The sequence below is a fragment of the Pristiophorus japonicus genome, chromosome 1 (genome assembly GCF_044704955.1).
Source record: "Pristiophorus japonicus isolate sPriJap1 chromosome 1, sPriJap1.hap1, whole genome shotgun sequence".
NCBI lineage: Eukaryota > Metazoa > Chordata > Chondrichthyes > Pristiophoridae > Pristiophorus > Pristiophorus japonicus.
Genome location: NC_091977.1, coordinates 515683397 through 515697836, shown reverse-complemented (window position 1 = coordinate 515697836; position 14440 = coordinate 515683397).

The following is a 14440-nucleotide window of genomic DNA, read 5'->3' as shown; positions in this document are numbered from 1 at the left end:
ACTGAAAAAAGTTACAGATATAACGGGTTTTAAGCAAGTACGGGGGGAGGGGAATAAAGAACAAAAGAGATAGGGTGGAAGGCAGGAGTGATTAAATGACAAATGGGATGATGGTGCAAGGCAAAAGGAGATGGTAATGGGAAAAGTAAAGAAACAAAATATAAAATCAAGTGCACAGTTCAAGGAGACCCTACTAGTGATCATAGGCTGTGAAGCCTTCAAAGGGGTTCCTCGAACGAGGATGACTTGCTTCCACGAGAATTCACAGATGTTTCAATGAAGGACCCGATGTTCCAGTCCCGAACTCCAGTTGAGGGGATGGAAGATGCCTGTGCGTGGATTTTTTTTTAACATGTGGTAACCGTTGCATATCAGCCACCACACGGGCTTGGCAGAGCTAGGCCTTTATCCAGTGGCAAGGATTAACCAGGATGACAGGAGACCTGCTCTGGTGTACGGACCTAGTGCACACACATATCGCAGTGTGGGCAGGTCCGTGCTGCCCCATGGCCCTTGGCTCTTCTGGGCCCCGTACCCTCATTCGCCGCACGTTTGCCCATGATGTTCCAGGGCCCGGCGCTCCAGCTCTCTTTATAGCCCCGACCTGCGGTAGTGTTCTCGCACAGGTCAGTGCGGCCCATGATGCAACAGTTCTAGTGAACCAAAAAGGCAACCCACGTATCTTTTGTTGGAACCTATCAGGTTCATTATGTGAAAAGCGAAATCCCCCAAATCGCTGTCCCATACAGCTACTGCCCCATTGTTCGAAGCTGCAGCTTCTCAAAACATCACTCGTTTCAGCCAGAGATTGTCATTGACATTGACATGCACAACCTTTCTTTATCTGTAATTACAAACAGCCCTGCTAATGAACATCATGGGATTTCCTGCAGGAGCATGAAAACCATGGGTGCACCCGATGATGCCCTATACTAAGGCAAGGAAGTGCATCCGGGAGGGCGCTGAGCACCTCGAGTCTCGGCGCCAAGAGCATGCAGAAATCAAGTGCAGGCAGCGGAAAGAGCATATGGCAAACCAGCCCCAAACACCCTTTCCCTCAACGACCATCTGTCCCACCTGTGACAGAGACTGTGGTTCTCGTATTGGTCTGCTCAGCCATCCAAGAACTCATGTTAAAAGTGGAAGCAAGTCTTCCTCGATTCCGCGGGACTGCCTATGATGATGTGATACTAAGGCAATCTACACCTTTGCTAGAACTGTGTCTGCTTCTTCATTGCTGCTTCATTCCAGTGCCTAACTTAATGGCCCTGAAATCCCGATCCTCTGCTTCCTACGGGTGCCCGCCAGAAAAAGGCTAAAAAGATCCACACCGAATTTTTCCTGATGCGCCCACAAGAGATCCCGGTCCTGAGGCCTCCTTTCCTTGCGCATTGGAGCGCGTACATGTTGGGACGTCCGTAGGAGTCACGTGGGCCTGGACACCCAATCACGGTAAAGTATTTTCTCATCCACAGTAATAGGAGTTTTGTAAGTCCAAAATGCCTATTACTATGAATGAGAAACATACCCTGTTGAGGAGGAATCTCCCTTTCTCCCCAGCGGATCCACTGAAATAATGGATCGACACTCTTGATGAATGACAGACTCAAAGAGATAGGTTAGAAACGATTTATTCCGGCATTTGCAGGGGAATGTCTGATCTTCAAAAATCCAAAAGTCTCTCTGGCCTTTATACAGATTCTTAGTGGGCCAGCCTGTAACGTATCTTTTGAAGTGCAGTGATCTAACTGCCACAAACAACACAGATGTAAGGCAGAGACAAATTTGTTACAGTATTTGGTTCAATAGGAAACATTTAGTTCATAAAGCACAGAAACATTTGTTAATATGAAAGATGGGAATTTTAGTTAGATCACAGCACAACATCATTTGTTAACACTAATGAAAGATGGGAATTTAGCTCAGTTAAACATTGGTTTAAAACATTTTTTAACCCTTATCAGACTGCCTGCTGTGTGAGCTGATCCCTTCATCTTCCCGAGCATTTGGCTTCTTTGAATGTGTTATCTCTGCCTCTCGGAATGTGTTTGTTTCTACAGGTTTGACTTTATGGGCTTTCTCAGCCTGCTCCACATTCTTTAAGAGTTAAACACATAAACTGTTCCATGTATTCCTTCAAATTTAAAGTTCATTTTCCTATCATATATAAGCGAGTTTTACATACAATCTGTTGATAATTTCGTACCCTACTACACCCTCAAACACCCAAACACTACATAAAACATTTAAAAAACCTCACATAAATACAGTATAGAAATTAAAGTTGATAGAAATGATTTTGAAAAAAAAATTTGCCAATTTAAAAAAAGTTTTTAATTATGGTTTAAAATAAACTTACCTTAGTGGACAGGGTTTTTAACATTAAAATGTGTTTTTTTAATGTTATTTTTATATGTTTTAAAACTCTTTTGCTGGTAAAAGTAGACTATGCACCTGCTTTTACCAGGCGCAAGAGTTTTAAGAACATTCAATGGCAAGAGATGAACAAATAGCCCAATCTCTGCCATGGGAATGTCATTCTCCCTGAGATGTGTGCGATCTGTCAAGCCAGAAACTTGACAAATAGAAAAAGCTGGTTTTCGGTGCATGCAAAATGCGTGCCGAAAACTGGCTTTTGCGATGCCTTCCCAGGTCCATACACACTTGAACTCGGGGAGGCTGGGATTTCAAGGCCATTCTAGTCACAGGCATATCAAAACAGGGGCTTTGTGGCCTCTGCATTTTAGTGGTGAATTGCAAACTAGCTGTTCCCTCTGAAGTCTTCTGAAGGTGCCTGAAGGACGCTGTTAACATAAACATTTAGTCTCAGCAATACTGTTACCATGACTGGAAGTATGTGTTGGCTTTGCTACTTGAGAGTGCAGCTGTGGTTCTAGAAGATGAGAATTCCCAAGTGACATCCCTCGAGAGGTGTACAGCATTTCTTGCTGAGGTGGAGTTACCCCTGTCACCTACGATAGACATATTGTGTGAGTAAGGGGTATGGGAGCATAGTGGTTATGTTATTGGACTAGCAATCTGAAGATGCGAGTTCAAATCCCACCATGGCAACCGGGGAATTTAAATTCAGTTAGTTAAATAAATCTGGAATAAAAAGCTACTATCAGTAATGGTGACCATGAAACTACCGGATTGTCAGAAAAACCCAACTGGTTCACTAATGTCCTTTAGGGAAGGAAAACTGCCATCCTTACCCGGTCTGGCCTATATGTGTCTCCAGACCCACAGCAATGTGGTTGACTCTTAACTGCCCTCTGAAATGGCCTAGTGAGCCACTCTGTCATACCAAACCGCTATGACAAAGTCAGCACTGTATGAGTACCTTCACCACAAGGACTGCAGCGGTTCAAGAAGACGGCTCACCACCAGCTTCTCAAGGGCAATTAGGGATGGGCAATAAAAATGCCAGCCTTGCCAGTGACACGCACATCCTGACTGAAAGAAAAATAGTGTACCGTGAGACCCCTCCTCTGGTCTCTAACCTCCTCTCCTGCTATTCCTCCTCCTCCAATATGTTTAGCAAAGTGAGACTTGCTGTTGCTCCTATTCTGCAATATGCAACAAAACTAGTTCACTAGTTCCACAGATGTCTCTTACTTTGCTCCATGCTAAACCCTCATGTGTCCTCTGCTTCTTGAAGGCCTGGTTTTTATTGGCGTCAGTGACAAGATCCTACAAATCCCCTGGGAGAACATTAGCGTCCTCGACCAGGCCAACATCCCCAGCATTGAAACACAGACCACACTTTATCAGCTCCGCTGGGCAGGCCACATTGTCCGCATGCCAGACACGAGACTCCTAAAGCAAGCGCTCTACTCGGAGCTCCTTCACGGCAAACGAGCCAAAGGTGGGCAGAGGAAACGTTACAAGGACACCCTCAAAGCCTCCCTGAGAAAGTGCAACATCCTCACTGAAACCTGGGAGTCCCTGGCCAAAGACCGCCTTAAGTGGAGGAAGTGTATACGGGAGGGCGCTGAGCGCCTCAAGTCTCATTGCTCAGAGCATGCAGAAATCAAGCACAGGCAGCAGACAGAGCATGCGGAAAACCTGTCCCACCCTCCCTTACCCTCAACGACTAGCTGTCCCACCTGTGACAGGGACTGTGTTTCTCGTATTGGACTGTTCAGCCACCTAAGGACTCACTTTAAGAGTGGAAACAAGTCTTCCTCGATTCCGAGGGACTGCCTATGATGATGATGAGTGAAGTGTAACTTTGCAAGAACCACATTCATTACTACGTAACATGTCCATAACAAGCAACAAATAAAACTCTGTTAATGACGGGTTTATGCATCAGCGTATTCCAGAATTGGTTATGCATGGGAGCAATTTTCAGGAGTAATAATCAGAGCCTCACTGTTAGTGTTAATATGACAAATTACTACATCTAAATGCACACTTAAAGCAAACACAGCTCTAATGCACAGAACAACTTGCTCTCATTAATCTTTTAGTAGTAAATGACTTGCCCATAAATTGAAACCATAGTGCAGATGGCAACTGATGGAGATTTTAGAAATAGCAGTGAGGCAGAAAGGTCAGCTTCAGGCTAAACATCTGAGACATTGCAGATGACAGTCCCAAGTTCTCTTGTTTAAGGCTGCACAGACTCTACAAGGTGATGAATAACAAGCAGCAGATGTGTGGTTAACACACACGGGAACCATTCGCGACAGGAAGGAGAAGAAATATCTATTGAAAAATGCTACACACCCAAACAAAGTAACAGATAATCATTATAAAAGACATAATGCAGTTAAACATCGGGCAACAAAAAGAGAACAGTTAATGGGTGAGCATTCCTTGGATCATTTGCAGTGAGATAGAAGGGAAAGTTTTGCTGAGATAATGATGGTAGAAGTACTATAGGGGAACTTTTACCAGACAGAAAGGTATTGTTTGTTTGGACTGTGTTAATTTTTAACTATCATTAAATCTGCACGCTATTCATGCAGATCCCAATTCTGGAAAACCCCAATTGACAGAGGTTTTGTTTTTGCATTTTAATTCTATTAGCTGTAAGCTTTGTGCTTTGAATGAGTTGGGGAGTGGTAGGATGGTTTAAATGTGGGGGTTCAGAAAGGTTTAGGTGTCCTCCTACAGGAAACACAGAGAGTTAGTATGCAGGTACAGTAAGCAATTAGAAAGGCAAATGGCATGTTGGCCTTTATTGCAAGGGGTTTAGAGTATTAGAGTAAGGAAGTCTTGCTGCAATTGTGCAGGGCTTTGGTGAGACCACACCTGGAGTACTGTGGACAGTTTTGGTCTCCTTATCTGAGGAAGTATTTACTTGCCTTAGAGGCTGTGCAACAAAGATTCACAAAATTGATTCCAGGGATGAGGAGAGATTGAGTAGATTGGGCCTATACTCTCTGGAGTTTACAAGAATGAGAGGTGATCTCATTGAAACATAAGATTCTCAGGAAGATTGACTGAGAGGTTGTTTCCTCTGGCTGGAGAGTCTAGAACTAGGGAGCATAGTGTCAGGATAAGGGGTCGACCATTTAAGACTCAGATGAGGAGGAATTTCTTCACTCAGAAGGTTGTAAATCTTTGGAATTCTGACCTGAAAGGGCTGTGGATGCTGAGTCACTGAGTATAGTCAAGGCAGAGAGAGATAGATTTTGGGACTCGAGGGGAATCAAGCGATATGGGGATCGGGCTGGAAAGTGGAGTTGATGGCGGAGCAGGCTCGAGTATGGCCTACTCCTGCTCCTAATTCTTATGTTCTTAGAAACCAGGTGATTAGTTCTAGTCTGTGGAGCAGTGTGTTTACCACAAGGCTGATTTGTGATTTTACTCTACACTATGAGTGTTTAATAAATCATGAGAAACATTTCAACAAAAAAAAGTCATTGCTGTGTTCCGAATATTTTTTCTTTCTGAGACTGTTATTCAGAATGTTAACATTCCAATTTTGTAGTGCAGATAAACAAATTGAGCACTGGAGAAAACTTTAGTCCCGGATGACATATACTTTGGAGTCAAACACAGTTGATGAATTGCCTTCCTCGCTGAAATCCAATCCCAAGACACAAGCTCTGCTTTGACTGTAACCACGGAGCAGACTCATCTTGATTTCCCTGACCTCTGTTCTTATCCCCGTGAGTCACACCAATGTCAAGGAAGCTCTGAGATTGACAGCACCCATAGGCAGTCCTGTGGAAAATTGAGACATTAGCAAGAGCTACTACTGCAGGAACAGTAGAGAATGGCCAACTTAGAGCCAAATAGTAAGAGTTGCTTCAAAGTGGCAAAGATTCTCTTTATTCTATTTATTTATGCATAGTATGGAGAAGGATTGCTGTGATTGTTACTTTCAACCACATCATAAATGCATTGATTCTAGGAACATAGGAACAGGAGTAGGCCATTGAGTCCTTCGAGCCTGCTCAGCTATTCAATGCGATCATGGCTGATCTGCAATCCAACTGCATATACCCGCCTTTGGCCCCTATCCCTAAATAACTTTGGTCAACAAAAATCTATCAATATCTGAATTAAAATTAACAATTGACCTAGCAACAATTGGCATTGATGGAAGACATAGATGATCAGCCATGATCTTATTGAATGGTGGTGCTGAAGGGCTGAATGGTCTACTACTGCTCCTATTTTCGAACATCTACCACCCTTTGTTTGTAGAAGTGTTTCCTAAATTCACTCCTGAAAGGTCTGGCTCTAATTTTTAGACTATACCCCCTTGTCCTAGAATCATAGAAATTTACAGCACAGAAGGAGGCCATTCGGCCCATCGTGCCCGTGCCGGCTGACAAAGAGCTATCCAGCCTAATCCAACTTTCCAGCATAAATATGTGCCCCCTGGTTATTGGGCCCTCTGCTAAGGGAGATAGGTCATTCCTATCCACTCCTTCTAGGCCCCTCATAATTTTATACACCTCAATAAGGTCTCCCCTCAGCCTCCTCTGTTCCAAAAAAAACAATCCCAGCCTGTCCAATCTTTCCTCATAGTTATAATTCTCCAGTTCTGGCAACATCCTCGTAAATCTCGCTCTGCACTCTCTCTCTATTGTACACATCTTTCCTGTAATGTGGTGACCAGAACTGCACATAGTACTCAAGCTGTGGCCTAACCAGTGTTTTATACAGTTCAACCATAACCCTGCTGCTCTTGTATTCTATGCCTTGGCTAATAAAAGTAAGTATCCCGTATGCCTTCTTAACCACCTTATCTACCTGTTCTGCTACCTTCAGGGATCTGTGGACATGTTACTTTTGTGACCAGTCCCTCTGTTCCTCTACACTTCTCAGTGTTCTACCTTTTATTGTGTATTCCCTTTCCTTGTCAGCCCACCTCACACTTCTCTGGATTGAATTCCATTTGCCACTATTCTGCCCCCCTGACCAGTCCATTGATATGCAGTCTACAGCTTTCTTCATTATCAACCACACAACCAATTTTTGTATCATCTGCAAACTTCTGAATCATACCCCCTACATTCAAGTCCAAATCATTGATATATACCACAAAAAGCAAGGGACCTAGTACTGAGCCCTGCGGAACCCTACTGGAAATAGCCTCCCAGTCACAAAAACACCCATCAACCATTACCCTTTGCTTCCTGCCTCTGAGCCAATTTTTGATCCAACTTGCCACTTTGCCCTGGATCCTATGGGCTTTTACTTTCATGACCAGTCTGCCATGTGGGACCTTATCAAAAGCCTTACTAAAATCTTTATAGATTACATCATAACGCACTACCCTGGCGTTAGAATGTTTCGGTGCAAGGGATGTCGCAGTAGTGTGGGGCGGATGCTCTTTACCTTTCCGCCATTGTTTATTATTCATAGGTTTATATGTAACCTTCAGGGCTGCTGATCGAGGGCCGTGTGGCTCTTTGTTGGTCGGTGCGGATATGATGGGTTAAAATGGCCTCCTTCTGCACTGTAGATTTCAATGGCCCTGAAATTCTGATGTCCCGGGTCAGTACGAAGTTCCTACGGACCCGGGAAGGCAACGGAAAAGCCAGTTTTCAACACGTAATGCGCATGCGCTGAAAACCGGCTTTTCCGATCTGTCAAGTTTCTGGCTTGACAGATCTCGCGTATATCGGGAGCGAGGACACTTGCTGGGCAAGATTTCCGATATTTACGAATATCTTGCCCTGCAAATGTCCTTTAAAATCTTGCGCCTGAAAATGCAGGTGTATAGCCTACTTTTACAAGCACAAGTGTTTAAAAATACACAAAAACATTTTAAAATAAAGTTAGAAAAATACATTTTATTTTTTAAAACCCTCCCCACTACGGTAAGTTTATTTTAAGGGTTAATTAAAAAACTTTTTAAAAAGTTGGGAAAATATATATTTTTTAATATAAGAACTTTAATTTAAATGAATGTTAAATATATAGTTTATTGTTTATTGTGTTTTGGGGGGGGGTTCTCATTCATAGCAATAGGAGTTCCGGACTTACGGAACTCCTATTACTATGAATGAGATAATATACTAACCTGATTGGCTGCTGTCTCCAGCTCCTGGCCTGCGCACGTCCCCACGTGAACACGCTGCGAGGCGCAGTCACCAGAGGCCTTAGGCTCGGAAGTTCGAACGGGCGCAACAGCAACAAGTGCGCATCTTTTTTCCCTATTTCACTCATTTACCCGCGGAAAGACCTCAATCGGAATTTCAGGCCCTATGTTTCTATTAACCCTCCTTGTTACCTCTTCAAAAAATTCTAGCAAGTTAGTCAGACATGAGCTTCCTTGACTCCCCAATCAGCGGAAATAGTTTCTATCTACGCTATCTGTTTGCTTTAATATTGAAAATGAAAGTATTTACTGTTTCACTGCGCATAGTGACTGAACAATTTTTTCTCCATATGTTTCGCCTTAAGCAGCTTAGTGTTACTGGGTTAGGGTCTTGCGTTCCGGTGCTGATCACCAACTCTGGTTGACAACACTATAGTCCATCTTGAATGAAAACGATTTTCTTTGAAGTATTTGATACCGTCCACTCTTTCGTATTGAAAGCTCACAGGTGGACGTAAAAGATCCCATGGTACTATTTCAAAGAAGAGCAGGAGTTATCTCCGGTGTCCTGGCCAATATTTATCCCTCAATCAGCATAACAAAAACAGATTATCTGGTCATTATCACGTTGCTGTTTGTGGGAGCTTGCTGTGCGCAAGTTGGCTGCCGTGTTTCCCACATTACAACAGTGACTACACTCCAAAAGTACTTCATTGGCTGTAAAGCACTTTGAGACGTCCGGTGTTTGTGAAAGGCGCTATATAAATGCCAATCTTTTTTATAGGTGCTTCAGATTCCAAGGTGTGAGTCGCAGTGCCCTCTTGTGTTAACCCTTGACAAAGACTTCTCTAATTCCCATTTTGTTTTGTAGGATGAGGCCCGAGAATGTTTGAATATTAGTGTAAGCAGTACAGCCTTGAGTTTAGTTAATATACAGATGTTATTTATAAATGAAAAGTAATTCTTTTCACCTCACGCTGTTGCAATTGGACTTCTTACAACCATCTTCTTGATGTTGCAGAAGCTGTGTGTGAAAGCAAGATTGCATTTGTGAGTTAGTCTTGTCTATCAGCGCCCCCTGCTGCTCATTGCTGATTGACTGTTATTCATTAGTGTCATAAAGGAACAAAAAAATGTACCATCAACTTGAGCTACAAGACAGGAATCAAATATGGGTTTATTTTTTTCCACAACCTTTTAAAATTAACCTAGCAATCCGTGGCGTGTGTTGTAAAGAGTTATGTGGCAGCTTATCTGATATTTTAAGGGTGATATTCCTCTGCGCACCATTTTATTTGAAGTCAATGGAAATAAAAATGAAGAGAGATGGGCTGATTCGCTATCACCCATGTCACACTATTGCACAAAATTACCCTAATTAAACGTTAAAATAAACAGGTTAACAACTGCATCGTAAGATTGTAGAATTTTACAATACAGAAGGAGGCCATTTGGTACATTGTGCCTGAGCTACCTCTCTGAAAGAAGTCTCCAAGTACTCCCATTTCCCCACATACCCGATCAATATTTATTCCTTTTCCAATTCTTGTCCACTTCCCTTTCAAAAATAATTATGGATTCTGCTACCACCATTGTTTCTGGTAGGGCCATTCTATGTCCTTGCAACTCTCTATGTTAAGAAACATTCTTTCAAACTCAAACTAGTTCATTTGGTGAGGACCTTAAATTTACACCCTCTAGTTACTGAATCGCCAACCAGTGGAAACAGCTTTTCCCAATTTACCATCTCCGCATCAAAACACCATACCCATTAACCAAAAATAGCTCGCAGAGAAAATATATCCTCTCGAGAATGAATAAGCAAATTTTATTAATTGTAGTGATATGATCAAGAGGATTCATCTACAGGGAAAATATATAAATGATTTACGATATGTATTACATCTTATTTCATTGGAAAATCAACATACATAAAGATTCAGTGGAAATAACTCATAAATTTATTTTATGGAGGAGAATGAATTTGCGTAACTCGCTGTTAAAAATAACCCGAGAGCATCTATATCTTGAAGCTCATATTTTATGAGGTGATGCATTATGCAGAATTGCTTTGCCGGTGCTGTCTTTGATACTGAATGAATCAGTATTGTTTGTTAGGTTCAGACCTCATTCTGAGCCTAGTTAACACATATCAACACACACAGTGATAGGGAACTCAGTGTTCCTGGGCTAGGGAGGGGAAAATCAGCCAAGGTTCCCATTCCAGATCATGCTTCAGTGATCCCTGCTGAACTGCTGGGTTTGAACAGATTTGAGCCTGGCTATGATACACTTCACTCCCCCTGCCCAAGGTGAATAATGGCCACTTATCATAATCATCATAGGCAGACCCTCGGAATCGAGGAAGACTTGCTTCCACTCTAAAAATGAGTTCTTAGATGACTGAACAGTCCAATACGAGAAACACAGTCCCTGTCACAGGTGGAACAGACAGTCGTTGAGGGAAAGGGTGGGTGGGACAGGTTTGCTGCACGCTCTTTCCGCTGCCTGCACTTGATTTATGCACTCTCTTGGCGATGAGACTCGAGGTGCCCAACACCCTCCCGGATGCACTTCTTCCACTTAGGGTGGTCTTAGGCCAGGGACACCCAGGTGTCGGTGGGGATGTCGCACTTTATCTGGGAGGCTTTGAGGGTGTCCTTGAAATGTTTCCTCTGCCCACCTTTGGCTCATTTGCCGTGAAGAAGTTCCGAGAAGAGGGCATGCTTTGGAAGTCTCATGTCAGGCATGCGGACAATGTGGCCTGCCCAGCGGAGCTGATCGAGTGTGGTCAGTGCTTCAATGTTGGAGATTTTGGCCTGGTCGAGGACACTCATGTTGGTGTGTCTGTCCTCCCAGGGGAATTGCAGGATCTTGTGGAGACATAGTTGGTGGTATTTCTCCAGCGACTTGAGGTGTCTACAGTACATTGTCCATGTCTCTGAGCCATAAAGGAGTGCGGGTATTACGACAGCCCTGTAGATCATGAGCTTGGTGGCAGATTTGAGGGCCCGGTCTTCAAATACTCTTTTCCTCAGGCGGCCGAAGGCTGCATTGGCGCACTGGAGGCGATGTTGAATCTCGTCGTCGATGTCTGTCCTTGTTGATAAGAGGCTCCCGAGGTATGGGAAATGGTCCACGTTGTCCAGGGCCGCACTGTGGATCTTGATGACTGGGGGGCAGTGCATTTAGGTGAGATACTAAAGGCTGTTCACCACCCACAGAACTGTACACCAACAAGCAGTTAATATCTTCAGATGAGAAAGGGAGGAGAGATAACTGGCAAAGAAAACAAAGGATTGTGTTTTAAGTATGTTATTAATAATACATCCAGTACTTAAACTTCAGGGCTTGGATGATAAATGCAAACCATTAAATATTGTGGTTATTGTATCACCTGATTGGGTTCATCTTACAATCTAATCAAGAAGGTTGAGGGGTGATTTAAATGAGGTGTTTAAAATAATAAAGGGGTTCAATAAGGTGCATACAGGGAAACTTTTTCTTCTGGTGGGAGAATTCAGAAGCAGAATCAGAGCTAATCCTTTTAGGAGTGAAATTAAGAAGCATGTTTTCCACACAAAGGGTCATGGAAATCTGGAACACTCTCACCCAAAAAGCTATTGAGGCTGGGGGTCAATCAAAAAATTTCAAAACTGAGATTGAGCGATTTTTGTTGGGGCTTCAGATTTCCACAGCCCTCTGGATGGTGGGTCAGTTGAAATTTACAAGATTGAGATCAATAGACATAATACATCCTGGTGTCAAAGAGTGAAATCCGAGTAGTAATCACCTTTGATGGAGTCCTGTGGTATTGTCATTTCATTTTGAGTGATGTAATGCCCTGCTTTGTTGCTGCAATGTTCAGCTGTAATTTCACAAATAGTCTACTTTCATCTAACTAGCCATGCCTCGCAGCATTTTAAAAAACTTAAAAAGAGGAATCTGGACAGATAGAGAGAAACTGTTCCCCTTGGCAGAAGGGTCGAAAATCAGAGGACACAGATTTAAGGTGATTGGCAAAAGAACCAAAGGCGATGTAAGAAAAAACATTTTTACGCAGCAAATGATTGAGTTCTGGAATGCACTGCCGGAAAGGGTGGTGGAGGCAAACTCAATCTTATCTTTCAAAATGGAGTTGGATGAGTAACTATGGGGAAAGGGCGGGGGACTGGGACTAGCTGAGAGTCGGCACGGGCTCAAAGGGACCAATGATCATCTTTGGTGATGAACTGTGGAAGCTGGGACATTAAATAAATTTAAGACAAAAATAGACAGTTTCTTAAACGATAAGGGGATAAGGGGTTATGGGGAGCGGGCGGGGAAGTGGAGCTGAGTCCGTGATCAAATCAGCCATGATCTTATTGAATGGCGGAGCAGGCTCGAGGGGCCTTATGGCCTACTCCTGTTTCTATTTCTTATGTTCTTATGTAACCATTCTATGATTCTATGACCTGGATTTGATTTCTCCGATCATCATCCTTTCAGTGAAAACAAGTTCAACTCTGAGTCTCTCTTCATGACTGAGAGTTCGTGACCAGAATGATCCTTATATTCCCTGTTCTGAACCTTCAGTAATGCATCTTTTGAAGGTAGGGTCCCTAAAATTACGCACAATATTTTAAATGTTGCTCAACATAAATTTAGAATAACTTATTTTGATATACAGTAAAATGTTTGAGATGTAGCCTGGTATTTAATCAGATTTGTTAATCGATAGCTTCTTGAAGCTTTCGGTAAATGATCAATATTCATCGTCAACCCATTTTCTTCTCCACTTGTACTAATGGTCAGCACTTGTACTAAATGAATTTCTGGTGATTAACATTTAATTCCAACGGCCATTTTACACACACGTTGGAATTGTCTTCATACCCGAGTCGCTGTGCAATTGATTTTTTTTCTAAATATCAGCATGGATGTTTGACATTTCCTGCTCCAATACACTTTACCGGAAATATATCTCTATTTAATTCTATTTGTAATTCCCTAGCCATACATTTAATGACCTCAGATCTCTTTAAATGCATTTTCTCCTTTAAGTTTGTCACCCAGTCACAAAGCTTGAAACGGTAAGCAGAGTTTATGATACTGCAATACACGCTAGCCGTCACTGAGTTTATCCGTGGCCGTCACTGCCTCCTCAAACACAGCGTATTCATTTTTTTGGAACAGGAAACATTACATTTGCTCAACAGGTCCTATTTTGACAAAAGGATCACTTTCTTTTTGTAAATATTTCTCTTTTTGGGCAACTGGCATCAGTATCGAGTGTTTCCAGATCATGTTTCATGCGGAGCAACGCTGCTGCCACCCTGCGCAAACAATATAAGCATCAGCGCAAGAGCAACAATGGGCCATTCTGTAACTTCTCACATCAGTAACTGAGTTTCAACCTTGCACTTGTCGCCTACCTCTAGCTGCCCGAGAAGGTGGTAATGAGCAATGTTCCCTGTAACGATCATTTGGTGTGCGGTCCCTTTAATAGGCTGCACGGACAATTCAATTTTTCGCACGTGCTCAGATTGTTGCATTGAAAAGCCAGTGAATGGCCTGCTCGGGACCTCCAGACCGCTGCGCAGCTGCACGGCCACACAGCTTAGCGGGAGTGTTGGTGCCGAGTCCTCTCGTTGAACGACTGCAGTCCGGGTGGCAATGGTGCTCTCACAATAGAGTTATGTCGGGAATTCCAGGACACGGACCCAGCAACTATGAGTGTAGAACGTGCAAGTTGGGATGGCGTGTGACCTGGAGGGAAACATGGAGGCGATGGTGTTCCCACACATTGCTGCTCTTGTCCTTTGTGGTTGTAAAGGTTACAGGGGAAGGGAGTGGACATTGGGATGTCTGATATGTGAAATGGAAATATCACACTGGTAGAGTGAGGGGTGCTCCTCCAAGTTTGGATTGTTGCTGGCCAGAGTAGAG